The sequence below is a fragment of the Mobula hypostoma genome, chromosome 1 (genome assembly GCF_963921235.1).
Source record: "Mobula hypostoma chromosome 1, sMobHyp1.1, whole genome shotgun sequence".
NCBI classification, from domain to species: Eukaryota; Metazoa; Chordata; class Chondrichthyes; order Myliobatiformes; family Myliobatidae; genus Mobula; species Mobula hypostoma.
The window spans coordinates 200,844,706-200,868,877 of NC_086097.1; the positions used below are offsets into that span (position 1 = coordinate 200,844,706).

The window sequence follows — 24,172 nt, forward strand, 5'->3', positions numbered from 1 at the left end:
TGACCATCCTGCATTTCACTGGCCAATGAATTTTACTTTGTGGGAATATGCCTATCTAACAGTCAATCAATATATGAAACTCTTCCAGACATTTCAGTATGATACAATGCCATATAAATGGGGCTTTGTACTTGAATGGTATATTTTGTTTTGCCTGTCTACTCTCAAACAACCTGCTTTATATCTCAATCCACAACTTTGCACCATGTGTTTTTTGGTTTGTCTCATTAAAGCAATAATCTTCATGGAGCTCCCAATCCCCAACTGTAAATTTGGAGGGTAAGCAATAACATTTCCAAGGAAAAGGGTGAAAATCTTTCTTTAATCCATATCTATTACTGTTTGCTTGGTTATTGCTTACATCACTGCTCAGGTTTTCCCTGGAAATTCTATGTGATAGTGACTTGTATTTTCCTGTGCTTAAGAATCCAGGAAAAATGAATGGTACAATAATAATAAGATTGTATCATTTTATTCTCACCTGGGAATAAAACAATACAATCTTTTTCTCATTCTGTGTGCAACAGTTCCCGAGGAGACATTGGATTGCACAGTGAGAGGAAGAGTTCAAAGGAAGCAAGTGGGGTCAGTTGGAACATTTTGCACAACACAGTTCCTGAGGAGACATTGGATTGTGCATAATTAGGCACTTGGCAAGGGAAAATAAAAATAGTTAGGTTTAAGAAAAGTGGCCATTTTAGGAGTGACCATTGCGTGAGGCTTTGGCGTGGAGCGACAAAAGTTATAGGTATATTTTTTCAATTAATTTTTCTTTCTTTCTTTCCTATTGCACAGTTAGAGTAGTGGGGATGCCAGGCAGAAGAGTGGAATGCTACTCTTGCAGGATGTGGGAAGGCAGGGAGACCTCCAGTGTCCCTGACAACAACACCTGCAAGAAGTGCACCCAGGTGCAGCTTCTTTCAGACCGTGTTAAGGAACAGGAGCTGGAACTGAATAAATTCTGAATCATTTGAAAGGCTAAGGGGCTGATAGACAAGAGATACAGGAATGTAGTTATAACCAATGTGTAGGACCCAGGTAGCTGGGTGACCATTAGAAAGAGGAAAGGGGATAGGCAGCCAATGCAGAGTACTCCAGGTATACCACTGTTGGGAGGAGAATATAGCAGAGGAAAGCCACAGTGAACAAGTCTCTGGCTCTGTGGTTCAGTAGGGGAGGAGGGGAAGAGGACTGCAGTAGAAATAGGGGATTCCAAATTTAGAGATATAGAAAGGAGATTCTGTGGATATGAAAGAGAATCCCAGATGGTATGCTGCCTCCCAGGTGCCAGGGTCAGGGATGCCTTGGATCAGGTCCTCAGCACTCTAAAGGGGGAGAGTAAGCGCAGAAGTTTTGGTACATGTTGGTACCAATGACATAGATAGGAAAAGGGAGGGGGACCTGAAGAAAGAATATAGGGAGTTAGGTAGAAAGCTGAAAAGAAGAACCTCCTTGCATTGCTGCCTGTACCATGCACCAGTGAGGGTAAAAGTAATTTGGAAGATAAATGTGTGGCTGAGGAATTGGTGTAAGGGCAGTGTTTCAGACTTATGAAACATTGGACTCTCTTTTGCCAATATCCTCGTGGCAGGCTTGCTAGAGCCTGCCTGTTGTGGAGGTTTTAACTAATTTGTCAGGGGGATGGGAACCATAGTGTTAGGGCTGAAGATGGGGCAGGCGGCACACAAGTAAATGCAGTGTGTAATGAGACTGTGAGGAAGGACAGGCAGACGATAGGGCAAAACTGTAGTCAGTGGGATGTTGAAGTGTAACATGGGGAAAAATCGAAAAAATTGATGACTACAGGACTGAAGGAGTCATTTAAATGTATGTAGTTTACAGAATAAGGGAATGATCTTGTTGTGCAGTTAGAGATCGGCAGGTACGATGCTGTGGGTATCTCTGAGTCGTGGCTGAAAGAAGATGACTTGGGAGATTAAAATGTATCAGAAGGACAAGCAGGTAGGTGGAGAGGGTGGTGTGGCCCTGATGGCAAAATTAAAGAGGATAAAAAGATGTAGAATCATTGTGGGCATGAGAAAGGAGCTGGCCAAAGTTGATTGGAAGGAGACACTAGCAGGAGTGATGTCAGATCAGCAATGGCTGGAGTTTCTGGGCACAATTCAGGATAGATACATCCCAAAGATGAAGAAGTATTCCAAAGGAGAAATGATGCAACCATGGCTGACAAGGGAAGTCAAAGACAGCATAAATGTTACCAGGGTTGGATATGGCCCGAGTGCGGAGTGAGAGAACCTGAAGCAGGTCTATAGTTCACAGACTTCAATATGAACAGTGTTGAAGGGAAAATTAAACAATAAACACCAGGCCAAATAGGGCCGTTAACTAAAATTTTCAAAAGGAAAACGAAGCCTACACTGCGGCTGAAAGGAACATCTAAACATTAAACAAATACTGCTAGTCTTCAGTCAGTTGACTTGAAAGCCCAATATCTCAGGGAAGGCCAAATTCAAACAGCAGCGAAGCATCGCAGTGCTCTGTCCAAGTCTTGACAAGCACTACGACAACAAGTATGGAGTTAAATACTATCACGATTAAATAATAATTAGCTGACACGTGCAAATTCACAAGCGCTATTGCCGTATCTACTATGCTGCCGAATCCGTGGTCATGACAATAAAAGCAAAGCAGTGGGCATATAACATAGCATAAATTAGTGGAAAGTTGGAGGACTGAGAACCTTTTAAAAACCAATGGAAGGCAAATAAAAAAGCCGTAAAGAGAGAAAAGGTGAAAAATGAAGGTAACCTAATCAATAATATAAAGAGGATATCAAAAGGTTTTTCAGATATATAAAGAGTAAACGAAAGGTGAGAGTAGATATCGGACTACTGGAAAGGGACGGTGGAGAAGCAGTAATAGTAGACAAAGAAATTGCAGGCAAAGTTAATAGTATTTTGCATCAGTCTTCTCTGAGGAAGACACTAGCAGTATGCCAGATATTCAAGAGCGTCAGGGGCAGATGTGAGTATTGTTGGTATTACTAAGGAGGAGGTGCTTGGGAAGCTGAAAGCTCTGGAAGTAGATAAGTCACATGGACAAGATGGTGTACACCCCAGTGTTCGGAAAGAGGTAGCTAAAAGATTAAAGGGGCAATAGCAATGATCTTTCAAGTATCACTGGATTCTGGAATGGTTCCAGAGGACTGGAAAATTGTAAATATCATTCCTCTGTTTAAGAAATGGGGGGGGGGTGGGGGTGGCTGGTGCAGAAGAATGGAAATTATAGGCCATCTAGCTTGGCTTCAGAGATTGGGAAGATGTTGGAGTCCATTATTAAGGATAAGGTTTTGGAGTACTTGGAAGCAGATGATAAAATAGGTTATAGTCAGAATGGTTTCCTTAAGGGGAAATCTTGCCTGACAAATCTGTTGGAATTCTTTGAAGAAATAACAAGCAGGATAGCCAAATTAGAGTCAGTGGATGGAATATACCTGGATTTTCAGAAGGCCTTTGACGATGTTCCATATACAAGATTGCTTATCAACATAAGAGTCCATTCTATTACTGGGAAAATACTAACATAATCGAAGGTTGGCTGACTGGCAGGAGGCAAAGAATGGAAATAACTGGGACCTTTTCTGGTTGGCTGCTGGTGACTAGTGGTGTTTCACAGAGGTCAGTGTTGGGATCACTTTTTTTCATGTTACATCAATATATGATTTATATTATTTAGGTGATGAAATTGATGGCTGTATGGCCAAGTTTGTGGACGATATGAAGGAAATTTGAGAGGCAGGTAGTTTTGAGAAAGGAGGGAATCTGCAGAAGGAGTTAGACACATTGAGAGAGTAGACAAAGAAATGGTAGATGGAATATAACATTGGAAAGTGTATAGTCATGCATTTTAGTAGAAGAAATAAAGGCGAGGACTATTTTCCAAACAGGGAGAAAATTGAAAAATCAGTGATGCAAAGGGACTTGGAAGCCATTGTGCAGGATTCCATAATGGTTAACTTGAAGTTTGCATCTGTGGTGAGGAAAGCAAATGCAATGTTGGCATTCATTTCAAGAGGACGAGAATGTAAAAGTAAGGATGCAATGCTGAACTTTTATAAGTCATTAGTCAGACCACACTTGGATTATTGTGAGTAATTTTGGGCCCCTTATCTAAAAGATACACTGGCCTTGGAGAAGGTCCACTGAGAATAAAATGATTAATGTATGATAGACACTTGATGGTTCTGGGCCTGGACTCACTGTTGTTTAGAAGAATGGGTGACCTACTGAAAGGCCTAGATAGAATGGATGTGGGGTGTCTAGCACCAGAGTGCGCAGCCTCAAGATAGAGGGAGGTCAATTTATAACAGAGAATCTGTGGAATTCATTGCTACAGATGGCTCTGGATGCCAAGTCATTGGGTACATTTAACGCGGAAGTTGAAAGGTTCTTTATTAGCCAGGGTGTCAAAGAAATTGGGGAGAAGACGGGAGAATGGGGTTGTGAGGGATAATAAATCAACCTTGATGGAATGGCAGAGTAGACTTGATGGGTTGAATGGCTTAATTCTGCTCCGATATCTTCTGGTGTTTAAACGTGGAGAAGATGAAGTGTGGCCACGGGTCGACCAACTTAATTTTCCTTCCCAGTGACTTCACGGCATAAAATGCAAAGCTGAATACAAATGCCCATTTTCTTTTATTTTCACACCATATCTATTTTACATCACACCTGATTTTCTTTTTCATGGAAGCCAAGATCAGTTCGATTTTCCCTGCTGCCATCCACCTATGTCACTCCTATCACTTCTTTCTCGGAGTTAGTCTAGGTCAGGTAAAAACATGACAATCACATTTAAGTAAGTTGCATGGCAGTTTACACAATTGAAGCCCTGGCAGTTCTTGACTGGAACATTCACACCAAGCTGCTGTTCATTGATTCCAAAACTGAGGTAATCACAAATTTCCCTTTTCCTGCAATAACATTCATTCAGCGGAAGGTCATGGTCCACATCTGCGATAAATCAAACAAATTGAGAAGGTGAGTTTGGCTAGTAGAAATTTTAGCGAAGAATATATATTTTCTTCATGGATCTAACAGCAAACATCCATATTAGCAAGCCTTACTCAGAAATGGCCATAAAAAATGATGAAGGGTCTTGACGAAGGGTCTCGGCCTGAAACGTCGACTGCACCTCTTCCTACAGATGCTGCCTGGCCTGCTGCGTTCACCAGCAACTTTGATGTGTGTTGCTTGAATTTCCAGCATCTGCAGAATTCCTGTTGTTTGCATTAAAAATGATGTTGGCTTTTTATTGTTCAACTGATAGAATCCTCAGACTTGCAGGTTGACTGACAAAAGCTGAATATTTATCCTGGACAAGGCTCTGTGTCTGATTTTAATATATTTGCCCTAATAAGATGTGTACTGTGCTTTGGCAATGTTTTAATGTTCTGCTTTTGAAGGACAATTTCACTCTTGTAGTTAGAAGTTGCTGATCGGAGATATACAACAGATAAATTTAATCAAATAAACAGGGGAAAAGAAAACTGTTACGAAATGTCAGGCCATTATTTAGACTAAACATAAACAAAGTATAAAGTACAATTTATTATCAAAGTACATATATCTCACCATATACAACCCTTGTAGGCATACTCAATAAATCTATAGAATAACAGGATCAATCAAAGACCGTACCAACTTGGGCGTTCAACCATTGTGCAAAAGACAACAAATTGTGCAAATAAATAAATAAATAAATAATCATAAATAAATAAGCAATAAATAATGAGAACGTGACAGTCCTTAAAAGTGAGTCCTTTGGTTGTGGGAACAGTTCAATGATAGGGGCAAATGAAGTTGAGTGAAGTTACCCCCTTTGGTTCAAGAGCCTGATGGTTGAGGGATAATAACTATTCCCGAAACTGCTGGCATGAGTCCTGAGGCTTTTGTATCTTCTTCCTGATAGCAGCAGCCAGAAGAGAGCATGTCCTGGGTGCTGGGCGACCCTGATGAGGGGTGCTGCTTTCCTGCGACAATATTTCATGTAGATGTGCTTGGTGGAGGAGATGGCTTTACCCATGATGGACTGGGCTGTGTCTACAATGTTTTGTAGACTTTTCCATTCTTGGACATTGGTGTTTTCATACCAGACTCTAATGCAGCCAGTCAGTATACTCTCCAGTGCACATCTATAGAAGTTTGTCACAGTTTTAGATGTCATGCCGAATCTTCACAAACTCCTAAGGAGGTAGAGGTGCCGCTGTGGTGAGTAAAATGAATTTTAATTTTAACCATGACGTTACTGATTGGCAGTGATACCCTGGACAACTGAACAGCCTACTTGCCATCCTGTCATCCAATACCAATTGAATTTTCAAAGGTGGCATTAGATGTAGTACAACATTCTGTAGCTCATGCAATTTACCATGTGCTAAGTAGTTTATCATAAACACAGGAGCAATAATGGGCATAAGTGAATGGAGGGCAGGGGAGAAAGAGTCTATGATTTACTGAGTATCCTTGTTTATGCCCATGCCTGTCCTTTCTCTAACAAGAAAAGATTGTGCCAGTATATTGTCTGACAGAGAGATAGCAGACAGCAGGCTGATTGTGTCTGGGATTCTCAGTTCAGACAGTTTATGATTGCTGCCAGATTGTCAAGATGAGCTGCTAAATGAAGACAAGGATAAAAATGACATCAAGTGCGTGACCTGAGCATAAGATGGAAGGTTGAATCTCACTCACAGGTGCTGTCCCATGATAGGTTTAACTGAAGCTTTGTCACCTCCCAAAGGTGGGTACTGTAACTAAAGTTCACAGCCTTCTTCTGGAGGTCAGAGGAGTTCTCACCAGAGTTCAAAGCAACATTCATTCTTCAAAAATTAATTATCAGGTTATTGTCACACTGCTGTTTATGGGATTCTGTTGAACACAAATCAGCCGGTGTGTTCTTTATATTACAAAAGTAAGTGGATTTCCTGAGTAGTACAGTGGTCTGCAAAGTTCTGTGCTGAATGACGCTCTATAATACATCTTCCTTTTGTTCATGAATGCTGGTCCCAAAAAAAAACAGAGTCATAGAGCACTACAGCCTAGAACTAGGCCCTTCAGCCCATCTAGTTCATGCTGAACTATTGTTCTGATTAGTCCAATGAACTGGCACCTAGACCAAAGCCTAGACTCTATTAAAACTTCTCTTAAATGTTAACCTCAAACCACTTACACAGTGGAACAAAGGGAGGTAAGATTCTCCGTACAACTCTAAAGCTCTGAAGTGAATGAATTACAAACTAAACAAGTAAATTGAACTGGAGGTGGACAATAGCCTGTGACTGCATCTATTTTTTTTCTTTTAACAATGAAATAATATTTTAAGCCCTTGAATTCTTTTGGTGTCTGGAAAGCTATGTTAAATTAACTGAGTGCAGGGAGATAACAAAAATTATTTTCAAGGATCTGCTGTATCACAATTCTTCTGCACAGGATTCTCGTGAATATGCTACACTAGGCCTAATTCACTTAATTTACTCACAGGCAATGATCAAGCACATGGAGAGAGCAGACAGACAAGAGCAGAGGGAAGAGTTGGGAAGAGTCTGGGATTGGGGGTGAGGGATAGTGGTGGTGGGCAGTGTAGGGAGGATGAGAGAGAAAAATCATGTGTTTTAATGTGTTGGAGATCTACACTTGCGACATGTGCTCTTGGGTCATGGAGGATTAGTTATTCCCATGGTTACGTTGAATGGAAATCGGCACCATGGCTCTTTGATGCCTCCAACCTCACGTTAGCTGTGAAGGCCTGCTTCCGCATGAGTACCCTGTGCTGTCCACAGTCACACGTCACAACAATGTTCCACACCACTGAACGCTACTGCACTTGTTCAAGCGCATCCTGTCTCCAAAGCAGGAAGACAGGCAAAGAATGACAGATTTCATTATTGATGGGCAAGTCCCTGATTTTCTTTACCATTTTGTTACAGGAATTCAAATTCAACTGAGAGGTACATTTATATTTTGTGTTACACACTCAAATTTCCAAGCCTGTGACTCCATTTTTGTTTCTTTTAACAATGAAATAATATTTTGAACCTTGAATTCTTTTGGTGTCTGGAAAGCTATGTTAAATTAACTGAGTGCAGGGAGATAACAAGTTAAACTACATCTTGTAGAAATAATCCATAAAAAAGTTGTTTTAAAAAAACAACATGGGGCTTGATAATTGCTGATTATTTAAAATCCAATGACAAAATGTTAAACAATAAATTTTGTAGTATCTAAAATTTAAATGGGTTTTATTATCTATATAAGAAACTTCCGTGTGAACCTGGAACTCTTTCCAAATAGAGCGCTCCTGCAGACACCATGTTAGGCACTGAGTTGCATCAAACACATCTCTAGAATATGGAGTTAGCTGATTGTTTATTCTAATTTTAGTTGCAAACATGACAACAATGCATTGATATTATCATAATAGAAATTGCATCATTACACTTATGTTGTTCATGAGAAAAAGTTAGTGTCCCTTTAAGTAACAATAATTTAATGTAGGTTTTAGTCCTATTGCTGTTTCACATGGCTCAAATGTTCATTTTCTGTCATCACAAAACAGTAACAGCAAATGTTTCTGCATTTTCTTTATGATAGCATTATTATCTGATTGGAGATTATTTCGGAAAATGTGTTATAAAGACATAAGCTCTTTTTTATATTCTTAGTTCTTTAAGACTTGGAAGTGAATAAAACCAACCAATAATTTCAAGGAAAAGTCATAAGGAAGTTTCTGCAAGGTATCAGAATTTTCTGCAATCTGATCTGTCACTGAGTCTTTTCTCACTGATTATTTAATGGTACAATTCTAAACCTTGCGGCAATCCTTGTTCACATAAAGCATACTGAGTCCTCGGCGTGTCAGTCAGTGAGTTAGAGGTAAAGGGTAGAGAAAGGCTAATCAGGATGAAATGAGATTAAAGGCTGTCTAATTTTACAGCAACTGTGATCCATCAGGCACTACGAATTTGACAGTGGAAATGAATGATGGAGAAAGACAGGTGGGGCTGTACATTTCACTGATTTATCCTGAAACGTGCTGGGCTTTATTTTATTGAGTGAACATGACCATGTTCATCATAACTGTCATCTAAAACCACTTCGGCAGATTCAGAAAAAAAGGGTGGTATCAGCACAAAAGTGAGTGCAGGATAACAGCAGCTATCAGAAGGGACTGACATGCACTGCAGTCTCCATGCATGATTAAAAAATGTATTCTGTGCTTTGCCATGTACTTAACACTGCAATAAGTGACGGAGTAAACAGTACCACAAACATTTCTACCTGGAGCAATAATAAGCCGCCACAAGGCAACTGGTGTGTTTTCCTTGTCACACAATCCTCACGCACTGGCCAGGACAGTGTGGCAGAGGGACATCAGGATGAGGGTCTCAAGCAGACATAAAAAGTTGGAAAATCCGGAATTAAAGTACGCACTTTGTTGAAGCTATGAATGTCACTGATGAGTATATCCAAACTGGATGTCAGGTGGGTGTCACAGAGGGATTCATGGAGAGGAAAGATCTACAGTATCATCTTAATCTCAAAAACTTAAAATGAAATCACAACTCAAAATCAAAAACCCATTGGCCAACAAGAGATATGAGAGAGAGATTGAATGAAAATGGTTGACTGTCACAAGGTACTAGAAGACATTATGATAATTTCATAAACTTCCGGTTCTTTAAAATTCCATTTAATGCTTCTGAATTCATTAACAGTGCCTTTTGAAAGTTTGAGACTGAATAAGTGGAGTTCCTTTCTCCAGAAAAGACTGGACAAAAGATTGTTATTCGGTAGACACAGATGCTGTTTTTGCATTATATCACCCAATTGCTGGGTCCTGCAATGCATAGTTCATCAATCTTAGGTGTGGTTTATTTGTCCAAAGGCATCCTTTTAGAAAATGAGGCATCACAATAAGAAACCAAGAATATGAGCTCTTATTGAAACTGAAGTAGCTAACATAAATTATTTGGCATTCATAATGTTAAGAATTCTTTGTCAGTCTTTAATCACCCCATCAAAATTATTGATGAAATAGTATCAACTGTTTCTCCTGTCCTGCTCATTTGGGGTTTCACTTGTCCAATGGATACTGTATATCGTGTCTTGATTTCCTCTGTTACCCTGTAAGTGTTTGGCTCAGAAGCTCACAGTAGCTGTAATTGGGAATGCATTTCATAACAAGTAATCCTACATCTCACAGCAGTGCATATATTGTGCAGCATGACAGTAAGCTCATTCACTACCCCTTTGGACTGCAGTAAACAAGCATTTTTGATATGTTAAATAAATAGTTGATTTTCAGACATCTGAAGGTATTTTAGACAGTCAACATGAAAATACGAAATAATAACTTTTGAATGTAAATGCCAGCTGCGTATTTGTGCCTCAGTTGTACACAGTCATCTCAGCAAGAACACGGTTATGAGAATGTTAGATTTGTAACAGAGCATCAGAAAATGCTCACTATTATATTCACACATTACTGCAGCTAAAAGTGAACAGCAAAAAGGCTTTGTGAATCTGAGAACAACTAATTGAAAATAGTGTTGTCAAAAGTGTTTGTGATCAAATCTCTGCTCTTGCCTGCATTTATGCTACTGTGCATGGAATCCTACCAGTGCTGTTGTAGCACTGGTCATCAAAGTACCAGTGCCATCTTTATCTCATTAAGCAATACTACAGATGGCATAAGGACAGCATTCACACTGCAATCCAACAAACTCCAGTTAATATGTGCTGTAATGGAAATAGTCAAAGAAGCATCTGTTCAGATATAATATGTTTGTTATAATGTGCAATAAAAAACAGTTCAGCTGATGGTCACAGTGCTGAAGACAAGTCCTGCACTTTGGAATACATGGAATATCATAGGCTTCATTTGCATGTACTACATGTTCAGATTTGTTGCTGTGCTCTCTCGGTTTTACGTACCCACCGCATTTTGAACTCTACCTCGACATATTACATCATAACACTACTTTATGGAGTGGGCATGACAAGGAAATTACGGTTAAGCTGGTTCAATATCCAAAGGTATCCATGTTATAATTTCATGCTAATTTATGTTATATCATAATTCAAGCATGCTGATCCAATTCAGTAGCCTTCACTTCAGTCTTAATTAAGTGCAGCATATATGCAGTCAATAAACTAATTGCTTATTTCTGAATCAGAATATTTGCAATACATGGCAGCTTGGTTACAATATCATCAGAATCAGAATCAGAATCAGGTTTATTATCACCAGCATGTGTTGTGAAATTTCTTAAACTTAGCAGCAGCAGTTCACTGCAATACTTAATAGAGAAGAAGAAACAAAAAAGGAGAAATAAATAAATTAATGTGGAAAAACAGAAATAATATATATTGAAAAAGTGAGGTAGTGCTCACGGGTTCAATGTCCATTTAGGAATCGGATGGCAGAGGGGAAGAAGCTGTGTCTGAATCACTGAGTGTGTGCCTTCAGGCTTCCGTATCTCCTACCCGATGTAACAGTGAGAAAAGGGCATGCACTGGGTGCTGGGGGTTCTTAATAATAGATGCTGCTTTTCTGAGACACCGCTCCTTGAATAACTCTCAATATCATAAACAACCTTGCACTTAACACAGCAAGACCAAAGAATTGCCTGAGGACTTAAGGAAGGAAAGTCAGGAGAACACATACCAGTCCTCACTGAAGTAGTGAGCAGCTTTAAATTCCTGGGTGTCAATGTCTCAGAGGACATATCCTGGGCCCAATGTATTAATGCAATCATAAGGAAGGCATGCCCATAGCTATGATTTGTTTGGAGTCTGGCGAGATTTGATCTGTCACCAAACATCCTCGCACATTTCTCCAGATGTTCAAAGTTCAAAGTTCAAATTAAATTTGTTATCAAAGTACATACCGTATATGTCACCATATACAACCCTGAGATTCATTTCCTTGCGGGTATACACAGTAAATCCAAGAAACACAATAGAATCAATGAAAGACTGCACCCAAACAGGACGGGCATGCAACCAATATGCAAAAGACAACAAACTGTGCAAATCCAAAAGGAAAAAAATAATAATAATAAACAAATAAGCAATAAATATCAAGTACATGAGACAAAGGGTCCTTGAAAGTGAGTCTGTAGAGTAACGTAAAGGGTGACAGATGACACATATTCTTCATTATAGGGACTGTTCTACATAATTCACAAATACCATCATTGAGTTAGGTTCACTTTAAGATACAGTGTCTGACATAATGATGCCTGTGTGAGGCCAATGTCTTTGGTTTGTTCGTAATGGAAGCAAATGCTGTGGCTTTCTTAAGCACATAAAACAACTCTCGCATGTTATATTCACCAATCTTACGTAGGTGAATTTGATGTGCTTGGATGATTCCAGAGTTATTCCACGACAAGTCGCTCCGGAGCTGCTGGAGTTTTGGGAGCAGCACACTACCGCGTCGTTTGCACAGATGGAAACCCATATTGTGCTGCAAGAAATCACTGCGGACAATACCAAATTTTACAATGGCGTAGCATCACTAAGTAGTCCCACTGCCTCCAGAGTGGTGAGTCTACTAGAAGATCCGCCTGCATGTGATAAATATGTCATTCTGAAAACCCACCTATTACAGACTTCTGGACTGTCTGAGTCTGGGTGCACCAAACAGTTCCTCTTTTTGCCAGCTTGGGTGATACTAGACCTTCAGAATTAATGGACCACATGCTATCACCCCTAGTCAAACACTTCTTTGTTTCATTTTTAAAGAACTTTTTATGCAACAATGATCAAGTTCGCACAGCCCTCGCTAAAAACACATGTGAAGGACTATAGGAAGCCTGTTAAAATGGCCGATAGCCTACGCTCATCCAGGCAGAAGTGCATCATTCCTCCTCTGTTCCCTGTCTCAATAAGCCCTGTCAGCAGAGTCTCCAGCAGACTGCCGCCCGCGGATCTGATTAAGACAACGGCAGGTCTATGTTTTAACCATGCACACTTCGCCACAAATGCCAAGGAGAGCCGATCGTCATGCAACTTACACGGTGCCAGCACATCAGGACATTGGAGGTATGTGAACACTGTGGGTTCCAGCTGCTAGGGCCGTCTATTGTTTGTTATAGTCACCCTTTCAGGGCAATGCATCCTGTGTGAAATAGGCAGTCGAGTGAGTGTGCTGCCAGCATCACCGATTGATTATAAGGCAGAGAACAGCGGGCCCTCACAGGAGGCCACAATGGCTGAAAGGTCCGGGCTTACGGGACATGATGTGTGATGCTCTGCCTCAGTGGACAACACTACACATGGGAGTTTGTCTGGCTAAAGTTGCTAGACCTCTGCTTGGCACAGATTTCATGTGCACCAAAGGACTGGTAGCAGTTCTTAAGAACTGCCAGTTTGTGGACACAAAGGACTTTAGGTTGTTACCCTGTACCCTCAGAAAGTTCCCCACGATTACTCTGTCTTCCGCATGCACCACTACATGTGAATTCACTCGCCAGCCCACATTTTCCACTACCGTCACAAAGTATATGGTCCAGCACTCCATTTCCACAACTCGTTCGCTGGTCCACACCTGTGCAAGTCAACTGGACTCAGAAAAGTTGGCCAGTGTGAAGGCTGACTTTGCTAACGTAGAAATGCTTGGCATTGTATGCAGGTCAAAGAGCCCTTGGGCTTCACCCCCCACATGTTCCCTAAGCTGCCTTAATGAAGCCACCACCCCCAATCATTACACAGCCCTATATACTGAAGACTTTTCCAAACATCGAGCTGGAAAGATGATTTTTTTTCTAAAGTGGAATCAGGCAGGGGCTACTATCAGGTGCCTGTGTGCTCTGATGACACTCCCAAAACCGTGTGGCCTATTTCAGGTTGGGCTGAAAAATGCAGTCTAGACTTTCTAGTGACTAATTGACTTTGTGTTAAAAGATTTTGATGTTCTTTTTGTTTATCTGGACGACGTACTTGGACAGCATCCAAAACCCAACACATGTAAAACTTTGCACACTTTTCAAGTGCTTAAGCCAATGTGGACTGATTATTAATGCCGTTAAATGCCACTTTGGGTTGTCTACTATTCACTTTCTTGGGCACCACATCTCTGCAGAAGGTGTGAAACCCCCACTATCAAAAGGCATCGCTATTATGGACTTTTCACTATCCTGCACTAGCAAAACATTGCAAGTTTTTAAGTACAACGAACTTCAATCACCCTTTCATTATGCAATCTGCTGAATTTATGCTCCCCTTGTATACTGCCCTTAAAGTCAATGCCAGTAATTGCCTGTGTGAATAGTCAGCAGACATGACCAGACGACTTGACGACATCAGGTGAGCTCTTTTGAATGGAATCCTACCAGCACACCCATTCCCCAACGTACCTATAGCCATCACTACAGATGCCTCACATTAGGCTGGGGGTGCTGAGCATTAAAGTTGGTTGAAGGTGTGTGGCAACTGCTCGCCTTCTTCAGCAATGCAGCACGGCATATCACCTGCAGTCCAATGGCCCGTGCGAGCATTTTCACCGTTCCTTGAACACAGCTCTGAGGGCCTTGCTGATAGATGAGTGTTGGCATGATCGTCTCCCGAGGGTCTTGCTTGGGCTGAGAACATCTCCAAGAAGGAGACCTTTTGGAGATGGTGCCAGATGCCATGACTGCCTGATCGGCCCTTCTCTGTAAACTCAAGACTTTTACACCTATTCCTACCTCCCATCAAGGCATATAGAACACTTGGATTCCAGTTGACCTATGTCCTACCCCATTCGTTTTGTCCGCTATGAAGCACATCAACACCCCCTTAACCCCCCTTACGATAGTCAGTTTCATGTTTTGGAACAGGGAGAAAAAATTTTTACTGTAGATGGAAAGGGTAAACCTTGAATATATTATTGTAAATTGGTTTAAACTGGCCCACCAAGACCTGGGTTGTTCCACTATCATACACCCTACGTCACAATATGACTATGTGCATGTCAGCACCGCTGGACAAGCCAGAGGTACCTGCAGTTACTCCAACCAGGGAACATAGTTCCTGAGTTGGGTGATTCGTTCAAGCTCCACACAGAACAAGGGTGCCAGTTTTGGTGAATTCTTCGGGGCTGTGTAGGGTAACGTAATAGGTGACAGATGACACATGTTGTTCATAATAGAAATTGTTCTACACAATTCACAAATACCATCATTAAGTTGGTCTGTACACTTTAAGAGATAGTGTCTGATGTATTGACGTCAGAGTAAGGCAACTGTTTTTGATTTGTTCATAATGAAAGTAAAGGGCTGTAGCTTTTGTTAAGCACATAAAATGACTGCATGTTTTATTCACAAATCCTGCAAGTCCATTGGTTGTGGTAACAGTTCAATGATGGGGCGAGAAAAGTTGAGTGAAGTTATCCTTCTAATTCAAGAGCCTGATGGTTGAGGGGTAATAACTGCTTCTGAACCTGGTGGTGTGGGTCCTGAAGCTTCTGTACCTTCTCCTTGAGAGCAGCAGCAAAAAGAGAGCATGGGCTGGGTGGTGGGGATCTTTGATGATCGATGCTGCTTTCCTGCGTCTGCGCCCTGTGTAGATGTGCTCAGTGGGGCGAGGAGTTTACCTGTGATGGACTGGGCCATATCCACTACTGTTTGGAAGGGTTTCCATTCAAGGGCATTGGTGTTTCAATGCCGGGCCGTGTTGCAACAAGTCACTATACTCTCCACCACTTATCTATATAAGCTTGTCAAAGTTTTAGATGTCATTCTGAATCTTCGCCAACTTCTAAGGAAGTAGAGGTTCTGCTATGCTTTCTTCATAATTACACTTAGAGGCTGGGCCCAGGGCAGATCCTCTGAAATAATATCACTGAGGAATTTAAAGTTGCTCACACTCACCACCTCTGATCCCCCAATAAGGACCGAATTACGGACCTCCGGTTTTCTCCTTCTGAAGTCAATAATCAGTTCCGTGGTCTTGATGACATTGAGTAAGAGGTTATTGTTGTGGCAGATTTTCAAATGCCCTCCTGTATGCTGAATTGTCACCACCTTTGTCTCGGCCAACAACAGTGGTGTCGTCAGCAAATTTGAATATGGCATTGGAGCTGTGCGTAGCCTCACAGACACAAGTGTAACGTGCTGTAATATTCACTGCTGAAGTAATGGTTTCTCTGTAGCGGCCATGTTTGGGTTATGGCTGGAGATGACCGGACTGGTGATGCACGTTAGCCAGTCAGGATTTTGTGTGCCCTGTCTTGTGATTCTGGAAGCAGTTGTTTTTGCAGGTTTTTGCCAGAAGGAGAAGGAGAGGGAGAGATGAAGAGAGAAGACACGAATGGAGAAATCTGGTAGACCACCAGCCGGAGTGGACCACAAGCCGGGGGTCCGCAGGTTGGTGACGTTCGGAGGCAATCGATGGTGGACGTATGCCTACTGAGTGAGCTCCAACTGGGACTTTGACTTTGACTTGGGGCCTTTTTTTTGTTTTGTTTGTTTTGAATATACTAACCCTGTATTCCAATTAAAATTCATAAAATTTGTCATTTAATTACATATGGTGTACTGTCCGGTATTTTGCATTGTGGGTTTGTAACTGGGGGTACGTTACACAGCATCCACACAAACGTGATTACCCAGTTTGTCAGGGCCACAGGCTGATTCCCCAAGACGAACGCGAGCTGGGCGAGCCTGCGGGTTACAATGGTGGGGGCTACATCCGGGATTGATTCCGTTGGATGCTGTGTGATTGCCCTGTTTAAATCAGTGCTGGTATGGATGCTGCTGGGGTACAGCAGTGGTGTGCCTTTGTGGGGTTGCCGGTAATTAATACGTGCATGTTGAGTGGGGTGGATATTCGTACTCCGGATGAATCGCTAATTCGATTATTGAGTATGATTAAGGCTATTGGCAAAGTTGAAATCGTAGTGCAAAAGTTTGATAAAATGGCGGGCTCAGACCTTGTTTTAGTTCAGACTAGTGCTGACGTAACGGTGGTGGGGCTGCCAGTGTCTAGCGGTGCCCCAGGTGAGGTGGGGCCATGGCCTGTCCGTACTGTCAGGAGGGAGGAGAAGGGAGCCTAGCAGGCTGGGTCACAAGCTGAGTTGCCCGCAGCTGGGGGCGGAGATTTCAAAGACAGGGTTTTATCGTTTCTGAGGAGTGAGGGGAACGAGTAGTCAGATTTGGAATGTCTAATTAGTCCCCGACTCCCAGTGAAGAGTGAGGGTTCTGAGGTAGTATCCGTCCTTACTTCTCTGGCTAATGAATGGAAAAATCAGAATCAAATTCCCAGCTATGGCAGGTTCCGCCTGTTCTCTGAAATAACGCCCACCCCTATAGGGGAGGAGGAGTATGAGACGTGGGCGGAACGGACCTCTCAGTTGTTAGATGAGTGGCAGTGCTCGGATGAGGAAAAGCAACAGAGATTGGTTGAAAGTTTGAATGGGTGGGGTGCCAACGTTGTCAACTGTCAGGTTAGATTATATCACAGCGACAGCTGTAAATTATCTGCAAACACTGGACAATACGTTTGTTCCGACTGGAAGCCCAAGGCAGCTCCTGGTGGGGGTTCAAAACCTGCGTTAGGAGAAGGGGAGAGGCTTTCTGCTTACATTTTTCAGCTAGAGAGGCAGTTAAATTGCTTGCGGTGCAGAAGGGTCGTTCAGGCGGCTGAGGTGGATCAGTTCAGAATGGACCAGATAGCCAGGAGCACCCAGTCCCATGACCGGATTGCGTAGGGTCTCCGACAGTCTCGTAAGACGTGCCCCTCCCCTCCATCTTTTGTTGAGCTGATCAGAGAGGTACGGGAAGAGGAGAATGCGGCAGAGGCATGGGAGGACTCAGTCAGCAGGGTACAGTCCTCGGTAGTAGTCCCCTGGTGGTGAAGTGACAGGGGCCAGCCCAACCCGGGAAATGGTAAAGAAGATGGTGGCAGAGCTGAGAACTGAGATGTTCCAGGGTTTCACAGCAGGTGTGGACGCTCTGTATGACAGGACTGGTAGGGAGGGGCCCCTCCCCCCAAGGGACAGACCACGCAGAGGGCTGCGGGTGGCTGGGATTCCATGAGAAGATGGGCGGCCGGTAGCGTCTTCTATAACTGTGGGAAAGAGGGACACTCCCGGTGGGAATGTGAGCGGCAGGAAGCCCCTCGGAGAGAGAGCCCATGGGTTTCTAAGCAGGGAGAGGTGTTGGGAAACTTAGAGGAGACCCAGTGAGGGAATGGCCTGGTGTCTCTGGGGGAACACGTTCCCAGCAATGCACCAAGGAACTCTGAAAGCGAAAGACCCTATTCCTGAAGGCTTAGTGGGACCACACCGAGTGTGTCCCAACGGGTGTATGAGGGACTGGACATGGACGAGGAGTGGGTGAGCGTTCCTGCCCTGGGGTGAAGGCCATGTGTCAGTTTGCCATCACCATGAAGGCAGAGGACAAAGAGAGGCCGGATTGAGCAGTGGATCAAATGGGGGCTTCTGATGACGCCATACCCTAAGTTTACTGTAACCTGAGTGCTCTGAAGACAAATCAGCTGCCAGAATTGAGTTCTGGGGAAGAGGCAGTGGCTCAGCAAGATGATCTAGGCATTGGCACTATTTGGTCCGCGGTTGAAAAGGGAGACATGGTTCAGGTGGAGAAGACAAAACACGTTTCAGTCCCTCCATTACTGAAAGAATGGCCTCGGTTGGAGTTGAAGAACCAGATCTTATACTGGGTCACGTCACCCCCGGACCGATCTCGACGTTGCCAGCTGGTTCTGTACGAGAAGTATCAAAGGATTGCGTTGAAGTCATTTCATGATGATTCTGGACACTTGGGGGTGGAAAAGACCTATGGATTGCTCAGAGATCAGTTTTACTGGCCCCGAATGAAGTCGGAGGTTGAAGAATACTGCAAGTTGTACATTCGATGCATACGGTGGAAGAAACTGCCTACGCGGGCAGCTCCTTTGTCCCACTTGCAGAGTGCAGGGCCCCTGGGCCTGGTGTGTATGGATTTCCTGTCCACAGAACCCGATACCAGCAACACGGTAAATGTCTTAGTCATCACAGACCACTACACCAGATATGCTCAGGCGTTTCCTATCAAGGACCAGAGGGCAACTACAGTGGCAAAAGTGTTATGGGAGAAGTATTTCGTTTATTATGGCCTTCCCAGGCGGATACATAGTGACCAGGGACAGGACTTCGAGAGCAGACTCATCTATGAGTTATTGGGCATGCTTGGAGTTGAGAAGTCGAGAACTATGCCCTATCACCCGCAGGGCGATCCCCAGCCTGAGAGGTTTAATCAGACCTTGCTAGACATGCTCCGGACCCTGCAAAAACGCGGGTGACTGCAGGGCCCACAGAAGGAGAGGCTGGGCTGGGGCCCACCGATGAGAGGGATACTGAATCGGAGGATGATGATCTGGATGTGTGGTACATGCTGCCTTTCGCTAATTCCCCATTGATTGAGGAAGAGACTCCTGGCCCTTCTACCACTGAGTCAGGTGAGGTGGAGGGGGCTATCTGTGGGCAGCCTGGGTTACAGCAGGACCCTGAAGGAGAGGAAGCAGGGCCTGGACACGGGACAGGGGGCTCCGAGTTGCAGGGGGGCATGAGTGATAGATCGAGGGAGGACTTGCCAAGTAGACCCAAAGTATCCCCAGTAGCGTCTGAGCCTGAAGAGTTAGGTAAGGAGGGACAGAGGTCTCAGAGAAGTAGGAAACCACTGGATAGGTTGGCCTATATTGTGCCTGGGGAACAGGGTGTGATCTCTACTGTTTTGGGGTGCTATGTCACTGCCTTTTGCACCTGGATTGGGCTTTGTGTTTTGCCGGGAGGGCTGGTGAACTGTCTCAACATCATGACTAAATTTGGTGGGGGGAGAGTGTAATGCGCTGTAATGTTCACTGCTGAAGTAATGGTTTCTCTGTAGCGGCCATGTTTGGGTTATCGCTGGAGATAACCGGACTGTTGATGCATGTTAGCCAATCAGGATTTTGTTGCCCTGTCTTCTGATTCTGGAAGCAGTTGTTTTCATGGGCTTTTGCCAGAAGGAGAAGGAGAGGGAGAGATGAAGAGAGAAGACGCAAATGGAGAAATCTGGTAGATCGCTGGCCGGAATGATCTCCAAGAAGCGGGGGTCTGAAGGTTGGTGACGTTTGGAGGCGATCGATGGTGGAAGAGTGCCTACTGAGTGAGCTCCAACTGGGACTTTGACTTTGACTTGGGCCCTTTTTTTTGTTTTGTTTATTTTCATTACTAACCCTATATTCCAATTAAGGTTCATAAAGTCTATCATTTAATTGCATATGGTGTACCGTCTGATATTTTGCGTTGTGGGTTTGTAATTGGGGGTACATTACACAGCATCCACACAAACGTGATTACCCAGTTTGTCGGGGCCACAGGCTGATTCCCCTAGACAAACGTGAGCTGGGCGAGCTTGAGGGTTACAATGTTGGGGGCTATGTCCAGGATTGATTCCGTTGGATGCTATGTGATTGCCCTGTTTAAATTTGAATATGGCATTGGAGCCTCACAGACATAAGTATAAAATGAGTCAAGCAGGGGTTAAGTATACAACCGAGTGGTGCACCTGTGCCAATGGAGGTTGTGGAGGAGATTTTTTTTTCCAATCTGAACTGACTGGGGTCTGCAAGCAAGGAAATCGAGGAACCAATTGCACAAGGAGGTATTAAGGCATATTGATTCGTTTTGAGGAGATGATAGTATGGCTGAGCTATAGTTGATAAAGAGCATCCTGATGTATGCATCTTCGCTGTCCAGATGTTTCAGAGTTCAGTGAAGAGCCAAAGAAATGACATATGCTGTCGGCCTTTTGTGATGGTAGGTAAATTAGAGCAGAGCTTCTCAGGCAGATGTTTCATCACAAGCTGCAGATTGCAGTGGGGGTAATTCAGAAGTATATTGAGAAGTTTTATAACCAGACAGCAGCACATTGCCGTGGTTCAGCAGCACCATCTTGGTGCCTCCATGGTAGATCTTGGTGAGCTATACCATGGAGACTATCCTGACTGGAAGCTCCAATGCAAAGGATCGAAAGGGGCTGCAGATGGTTGAGGACTCAGACTTCTCCATCATGAGCACAAACCTCCCCATCAGTGAGGACATCTTCAAAGGTGGCATCCATCATTAAGGATCCTCACCATCCCAAACATGCACTCTTCTCATTACTACCATCAGAGACAAGGTACAAAAGCCTGAACTTACAGTTTCTGCATTTTAGAAACAGTTTCTTCCCCTCTGAATGGTCCATAAACCCATAATACTTCCTTACTATTCCTCTTTTGCACAATTTTGTTTATTTTTTATTGTAATTTTGAGTAATTTATATATCTTGCACTGTACTGCTTCCAGAAAACAACAAACTCCATGACATATGTCAGTGATATTAAGCATGATTCTGATTCTCATATCAAACAGATATTTATATCATCCAGGTTCAAAGCAGATTTGTGCACTTTTTATATATTGTATAAGCTAAACTATCAGCACCAAATAAGAGACTCTCGCGGAATCACCTAGGAAAATTGGGTCTAACTCGGTGGGCAATATTGTTGGCATGGAATTGTAGAGCCAAAAGGTCTCTACCCATGCTGTATTGCTCTATGATTCTGTGACTCTATCATATAACGGTTAAAATTGCATTAAGAATAAACACCACCAACCAGTCTTGTGTTGTACTAATAATCACCAGCCCATTTACCTCCTCCCTCACCTCCATTCAGGGTCCTAAACAGTGCTTCCAGGTGAGGCAACAATTCACGTGAGTATCTGCTGGGGTCACCTATTATACCTGGTACCCCCAATACCTGATAGAGACCTGACAGAGATTGGGGGACCGTTTTGTTGATTACCTTCACTCCATCTGCAAAATGCAGGATTTCCAGGTGCCAAACAATTTTTATCCCAATCCCCATTCCCATTCTAACATGTTGGTCTATAACCTTCTCTACTATCATGATGAGGCCACTCTCAGGTTAGAGGAGTAATACCTCATATTTCATCTGAGTAGCCTCCAACCTGATGGCATGAACATCGAATTCTCTAATTTCTGGTAATTTCCGCTTCCCTCTTCTACCATTCCCCATACTGACTCTCCTCTTTTCTCTTTTCTTCTCTTCATCTGTCTATCACCTCCTTCCCTTTCTCCCATCGTCCACTGTCCTCTCTTATCAGATTAATTCTTCCCCAGCCCCTTTTCCACCTATCAACTCCCAGTTTCTTCCTTCATCCCCCTTCTCACCACCTGGCCTCAACTTTCACCTTCTAGCTTGCACTCCTTCCCCACCCCCCACCCTCCTTCTTATTCTAGCTGCCTGCCCCTTCATTACAGTCTTGATGAAGAGGCTCAGCTTGAAACATCAACTGTTAATTCCTTTCCATAGGTGCTGCCTGACCTGCTGAGTTCCTCCAGCATTTTGTGTGACTTACTCTTGTGTTGTACTAAGATACTTATGGCTATCTGGTCAAATGATGAAGTCAACCTGTGCTAAATCTTCAAATATCTTCCTCTCCTAATGCCTGCTATAATATGAAACTCACAAGTTAGTCCTTTAAAATGTGACCTAAAACATATGCTCATTCACACATTCCTCTGAGTCAGATCTGAGCCCTGTTCCACAGATATCCAAACTGAATTTGAGCTGGCACTTTGTGCAGTACCAGAGTGTTGACTTTTGGAGAAAATATTCAGAAACAGAATCAAAATCAAAATCTTTTAAATGTTAAGCAGGAATTGTTTTTGTACTGTATAGCCTACAGTATAATAATGGACGACTTCATGTTTTAGTAACATGTCGTTGAATTAGGCGCATATTGATCTGTATGTGTGTGCCAAGTTCGGATTATTGCAGTAAAGAACCATGAAACTTAGCTCCCCGTCTCCAGCGTTTTTATTAATAGCATTGTAGTGTAACCAGGCCACATACACAACAAATTGTCAACGAGGTTAACGAACCTATATCTTATCAGAACGCCGTGTTTCAGTTGATAACAACACTAGGAGGAAGAGCACAAGGAACGGGCTAAGGAGCAGAAGAAGGAGGCAGAGCGAGGCCACGAGTCCGAAAGGAAGCAGGAGAACAGCCGGGGTTGGGAACGTCGGGAGACCAAGAGACACAGTCAGAGCCGCAGCACGTCCAGGCGAGACCACAGCCGGCACTGACCCCCAGGGGCTGAGGGTCTGCCTGCCCCAGAAGGGAGATAAAAAGACACACACCTAGATGGAGTGTGCTCGTGGTGTTAGCAAAAAGGACACGTGAGTCAAAAAGAAAGCAAGGGGAAAACGGGGCTAAATTAACATAACAAAGATGGCGATGATTGGAACTATTACAGCATTTGATAGTGACTCTGAAGACTGGGCAATTTACATTGAGAGAGTGGAATTATCTTGTGAGGCTAACTGTGTTAAGGATGAAAAGAGAGCCAGCGTCTTACTCAGTATTATGGGAGCAAAAACATACGGTCTGCTACGGAGCTTGTTAGCTCCTGAAAAGCCAGCTGACAAAACGTTCAAGCAAATAGTAGACACCCTCCAACACCATTTAAGCCCCAGACCACTGGTCATTGCTGAACGATTTAAATTTCACAATCGGAATCAAAGCAAAAATGAAAGCATTTCTGAATATTGTGCTGAATTGCACAAATTATCAGAACATTGTCAATTTGGAGCTGGTCTATCAGACGCATTGAGGAACAGGTTAGTGTGTGGCATGCACTGTGAAACCACACAGAAGAAGCTTCTGTGTGAAAGAGAACTTACATTCGAGAGAGTGCTAAACATTGTAATATCAACGGAAACCGTGGCACGGGGTGCTTCTGAGATACAACAGAAACCTCTGGAATATCCCACAAATAAAATGTCACTGAACAGGAATGAAGGAAAGAAAAGTTACCGTTGTGGGAACAGGTCACATGACCCAGATGACTGTTGGTTTGAAGACAAAGAATGCTGAAACTGCAGCAAGCAGGGCCACACTGGCAGAGTATGCAAAGCTAGTCAACAGCAGAAAAAGGGCAAAATACAGAGAAACAAGAAACCCCAGCAAGGAAAATACAACAAGGTACATAAAATGGAAGAAAACAGTTCTGATGAAAACGGTTCAGACGAAAGTGAATCGTCTTGTCTGCAACTTCACAGCGTGAAAGAGACAGATGATCGAAGAGTAATAAGGATCACTCCACAAGTGGCAGG

At 43.2% G+C, this 24,172-nt stretch overlaps 1 protein-coding gene across 1 annotated transcript in view; it reads right to left on the reverse strand.

The window, feature by feature from the left end:
* The window catches only part of klhl14 (kelch-like family member 14), a 160,811-nt gene that overhangs the window by 80,664 nt on the left and 55,975 nt on the right, over positions 1 to 24,172 (reverse strand). The gene's annotated exons all lie outside the window — the stretch shown is intronic.